The following is a 6,000-nucleotide window of genomic DNA, read 5'->3' on the forward strand; positions in this document are numbered from 1 at the left end:
TATACTGCAGCTGTATTCAGTTACTGGTCCTTTATCCTATTCTGAGTAGATTTGTTTGGTTTATTATGTTCCACAACTGCGACCTAAAAAGTTGAAACCTGCTGATTTAGTTTTGTTAATTAAGGAAGGTTTTGTTTTAAGGTCATTTTTTTTCACAAAAGACTTCAGCTTAAGTCATAAGTCATCACTTATATAGGAAGAGTGTCTAAGTTGAAGTCCTGTCAAGATAAAAATGAAAGGAAGTTGGTGAAATGATAACAGTGACAGCAAAATGAATACGTGACCTCACCTGCCTTTTACGACTTCCAATAAAACACATAGTGTCAGTCAGATAATTCAGTTAAACAGCCGCTGAAACAAAAAAAGTGGCTGTAATTAGTAAAGTGTTTTTAAGGTCACATAAGAATATGTTCATTATTTGTCACATTTAACTTATTTATGCTAAGTCTACTCTCAATTTTCTATCAAAATATATATATTTTTTAAATGTGTTGAGACTAAAGTTGTCTCCAAAATAATATCTGTACACATCGAATATATGATTCGATTTATGAAATTTCTACAATCCTTACATGGGGTCATTAGATGGGGTCCAGACCACTTGGAGAGGTCACCTTATCAAGTATGTGAATACATTTTCAAAGGAAACTATTTCCTGTACCTTTTACACTTATTCAACAAATGAAGGGGTACTCATCACGTTAACAGGTTTTTTTATACTGGCATAATAAAGTATACATCTTCATTAGTTTTGAAGAGTTATCCTTGAGTGTATCACAAATTTTCATACAGAGAAAATAACATCATCTGCACACTGTGATGTATGTGATGTATCTGCACACAATGAAATTAAATTATTAATGCCAACTAAGTTTATGTCAGCCAAAACAGTTGCATAGATTCTGTTTTGTGACTGAAAATGTTGATACAAGACTGAGTTTACAAGTGGTTTTACCCACTAAATGCAGAGGCGCGGTACAATATTTAGCCATATGTAATACAATGCTAGGGAAATATATATATATATATATATTTGAGGGGCATTAAATTTGCATTAGCCACTTCTGGTGATAATCATTACAATAAAAATAATGGCTTTAAATATAATATTACTAGCTGAGATTGAAAAGAAGGTGCAGAAGTTGCAGTGCAGAGTTTGGACAGTAGGTCATTTAGCAGGGGTGATGGCAAATGCAGGGCTGATCATCCATAATACCTTAAGAGTTACTTAAGAGTTATTCATACTCTTCTTTGGCTTGAATGCTGACCTGCAGCTCAAAGAGTCTTCCGGCTGCTTAGTTTCTCTTCATAGCCTCAGTCGGAGAGGGGCAAAAGTTCGACTGCTGCTTTCAATCCTATTTAGTGGACATGGAGCCAGTTAGCCCTGGATTACCTGACCTCTCCACGACCGTCACTCTGCTGGCAGCTTTACAAAGATCATTAGGGCCTCGGGAAGTGTTTTACTCGGAGAGTGTGGCCAGAACGTGACAGCCTTCTTGCTGTCTTGGCTGTCGTTCATGTGACATCCACTTGGCCCTCGCTTGTTGTCAGTTTGACAGCTTCAGAGCCAAATGTCTCCTGGCAACGAGCATGGTCTTGTGACGTCTTCAAAGCTGTGTCACAAAGCATGTGCCAAGCCAGTGGAAGTGATGACAGTTTTTCTGAACGTGAGGGAATGTGATTGATGTCCAGTTTGTTTTTTCAAAGTTTTCTGATGCTCTCCCATCCTGATTATAATATCTTTTCTCCTGCACTATTCATTTTAATGTTAGACTGTCAGAAGACTTTTGCACTTTTACAGATACCCCTCCCCATTTTAACTTGTATTTCACGCAAAATAACTTAGCACACATGGTTGTTCGGGATTCACGGAACGTTTAATATTGTCGGGAATGGAGTCCCAAGTTTATCCAAACCATGGTCCATTTCTGACTGACTTTGCTCATTTCGCTTTCTCTCTTTCCCTAACCTTCTTCCCTTTCTCCTTCTTTATCTTTACCATTAGTCATCTTTTCAGACTTGAAGGAATTGTTCAGCATTTTTGGAGGTCATTTGCTTTCTTGATGACAATTAGGTGACAAGTTTGATACCGCTCTCTTGTCTTTAAATATGGAGCTACAGCCAGCAACCAGCTAGCTTAGCATTAAGATGGGAAACAGCTTAGAGGTGAAAGAAAAGGAGCTAACAGAATTTGCCTACCAGTTCCCTTAAAACTCACTAATTAACATGCCATACAAAACTAGCCCTACAAAAGCCGAAGTGTAAAACGCTGTGGTTTTAATGAGGGGCTGTTGGCAACCGTTTTGTGACAATAAGATTGCAGAAAGTTACTGCACCTTGCCAAGAAGTATTCCCGCACATATCAAACTGGACAACTACAAATAGCTGTATTTGTTACATTTGGACAGAACCAGGCGAGCTGCTTCCTGCTATTTCCAGTTATTATTTTCCAGTTTTAATCTTTTCGTCTCTCTGTAAGAAAACAAATAACTGTATTTCTCCAAAATATTTAACTATTCCTTCAGTGGATAAAGAAAGGCAAAAATATGTCTGTTCCAATAAGGCTCCCCTGATACTCCTGTCTTTTGTTCCATCCCTCTGAATGCCAAGACATGTCATTACTTTAAATGGACACACCCGCAAAAAATGCAGGGTACAATTAAGCGTGCGGTTACGGTGCTACAGATGAGAAAACCACGCTTTTAAGCCCCTTGAGTTCAAGGTGTGGCTGTTTGATGTGGATGTTTGCCAGCACGCCTTCAGCATGGTTAGGGCATCCAGGTTGGGGAAAGGCTGTCATACCATTACGGTGAATGCAATTTAGCGAGACAGTACGTACAGTACCAAGATCACAGCATGTCTGCAGTTTCCATAAGTCTCTCAAGTGCTTCAGCAGCAGCACTGAGGCCCTTTACTGTCTCTGGACCTGCAGGCTGTGAGATCACAAAGACCCTATAACAGAGAAGATTAGGTGAGATGGGCCTTTCTCTCTCCCTGTGAAACAGGACTCCCTCTGTAACCTTCAGCATTAATCTGCCGGAATAATTCGAAACCAAACACACCACACACACCATCCATTTGGGATCAAAAAGAGCTGAAATAAAGGGGTCCTCTGTGCAGAAGCAACTGCTGCAGCTTCTTCACCCCACGCTACATTTCCTCGTCGGCGGAGCGATTCTCCAGCTTTTTGTCACTGGGGGTCAGGAGCAGTTTGACTGAAAAGGACTGGAAAGCCCATTTCGGTCCATTTGCCTCTGATCCACAACCAAGACTAACTCTACCGTCAGCAGTGGGAATATCTCTTCAACAGCCCGGACAACCTAATGTGACCATCCTGGAAATCCACTTTCCTCTGTGAAGGGAGGACGAGGGTGAAGTGTGAGTGAGGAGACACAGAGGGGATGACAATGAGTGGCTCTTTATTTCTCTGGTTATGTTCGTTTTCTCAAGCAATATCGCCTCAGAGACTGCTCGCCCATATGTGAGACCATTGCGCTGCGGAGTTTCTGAGGTCAAGTGCCTCTGATCAAATTTTACACCCACTTATTCCACCTTCTTTACTTCTCTAGGTCACACTAGCAACAAAAAAGAAAAAGAAAAAAAAAGGATTTCCACTTCTGTTGACAGTTTAAAAATGAAAATGAAATACCTGTTGGTTGACACTGCAATGAAATCCCTTCCTGTCATCCCAACAGACTCCCCACACATGCCAAGAGAGCTTTGCATTGTTTCATCACTCCTCACGGCTCACTGGCTCGTTCTCCCATGCTGGCACAACTTAGCGAGTGGCTCTGTTCTCCGTTCCTCTGCTGAATGTGGAGCGGTAGGAAGAGGTCAAGTGCTCGCTGGATTGCTGCTAATGAGACAGAAATACTAATAATTACACCGGGGGAACCCGAAGCTCGGTGTCTCCTCTGGGTGATACTTTAAAGAGGCAGAAACAGGATTCCACACAACTCATCCCTTAAAAATGCTATAACTGGAAAATAGATAGAACCTCAAAATGAACCAGTACTGATGTGTGTGTTTGATTTTTTTTACAGGCTTTTCCTATTGCCCGTTACAGAGGGTAATCCATAGGAAGTAGCATTCTACCAATGGGCTCGTGGGTTTTTGATGGCTTAAATCCACACCATTACTTTTGAGGCTGAAGTCAGTGATCGATGATATGTTGTTGTCACATTCAATTTGTGTTTCCTGTGAGTTTTTCCTCAATAAATCTTATTCTTGTCGAGGAGGAGCCACCACTTGGATCAGCAACAAAAATTCTCTGCAAATCTACAGAGACTCTCTGGGTTATGTGTTCATTATTTAAAAATTATGTAAGTAAATAGGCAAAAGACATTCTGAAATAAATTATTTGTATAAAAAAGCGGAGTAAGAAATATTCAAGCAAATGACGACAGACTTTAATAAAGCATCAGGAGCCTCTCGCTGGGTATTTCAGAGGTACCTCTAGCTAGCGGTGAGCCAGGCTAAGAAAGGGGAAAGCGCAGGTGAGGGGACAGTGAGTGGGGACAACTTCTTTGTCGTGAAAAGTCTCATCATGTATTGAAAAGAAACTTTTGAAAACGGCATTTTGAAATAAAAACAAGTCGATAATGAAATAAATGCGAGTAACAGCTCATAATAAAGAGCTGAACTGGCAATTTAAATAAAACATTTTTTTTTTGTGGTTACTTGGGAACGAAGTTGTAAAAACACAGCACTGACATATCATTGTTTTTTATGTTGAACGTGTTAACAAACAGTTGCCTAATCGCACGTCCATCAGTCACAGAGCAAGTCGTGTCTGTGTCCGCCTGATGAATGCAAGTCGGATATTCACTCTCCTTTTAGCTCCGCTTTATGGTCTCTACCAACTCCCGAGAAAAAATGCCCGGCTCCTCAGCTGCTAAGTGCCCCGGTACTAAGTGCTAAGTGCTCTTACTGGATCATGTTAATTGATCGACGCTTCAAGGGAAGGTTTGATGGTCCACCCCAGCAGAGAGTCCTGAGCTGCGGGACAAAGCTCAAAGGCGGAGGGGATGTTACACTTCATGGTAGATAAATCCAAATCAGGCAGCCATATTAATGGCACTGGAAAGCAAAGCGGGCCTCTTTTTGCCTCTTTTTCTTTTTATTGGGCTGAACTGTCCAGAAAATGTTTAATAGACCCCAGAGGCAAGCTCTGTGTGACTGTAAACAATAACTATGAGGACCAGAAGAAGAAGCATCTTCCACATATATTACAGCCCCTAGAGCAGGGAAACTGCTCTGGTTGGGATTTTTTTTTTTTTTTTCACGAAACGAATGCAATCCCATCGGATGGGGAAAGACATTAATATCAAAGATAGCAAAAGGTGTGTATCGTTTCTGAATTCTTGCTTCCATTTCATTTGCCTGACAACATAATCTAATTTGTGTCTTTCGGTAACCACCAACCAATGAATCATCCACTTCACGGTGAGTAATGAGGTGCCAAGTAGTATTTACACAAAGCAACGGACTTTCTTGTGGAAGCATACTGTACAGTGCGTGTGTGCCTGCAGTTAGTCGCTGTCAGCGGCTTTGATTTAGCTTTGCAGAGAGCGGTTCCACCTTGCATGGCTGAGGGACTCCGTCCAGCCCGCAGCAGCCATCTCTCCACACCTGGGAAACACATCGGCGAGGCTGCTCTCGGTCCATTGTAACGGACGGATAGTTCCATGTACATTTCCAGATGTGGGATTCAATTTCGGAGACCTGCGATCAACCTGTCTGACACACGCCAAAGCAAAGTATGAAAACAAGGGTTATATTTAAATATGAACTGAAGTTCGATTCTTCGAAACCGTTAACTTTTTCTTTTTTCTTTCCTAAGTCTTAATATGTAATTTTTGGTGTTTTTGGAGCTCTTTTTGCTGCCGTACTCGCTGTAAAAGCTACACCACGTGATTGCCAACTTCAGTATAACTGAATGTGTGTGTCTCGTCCTGCAGAGGGAGAGACACTGTGCAGAGGCAGAGCTCCTGTGTGGGT

This window comes from Xiphias gladius, chromosome 22 (genome assembly GCF_016859285.1).
Source record: "Xiphias gladius isolate SHS-SW01 ecotype Sanya breed wild chromosome 22, ASM1685928v1, whole genome shotgun sequence".
Taxonomy (NCBI): Eukaryota; Metazoa; Chordata; class Actinopteri; order Istiophoriformes; family Xiphiidae; genus Xiphias; species Xiphias gladius.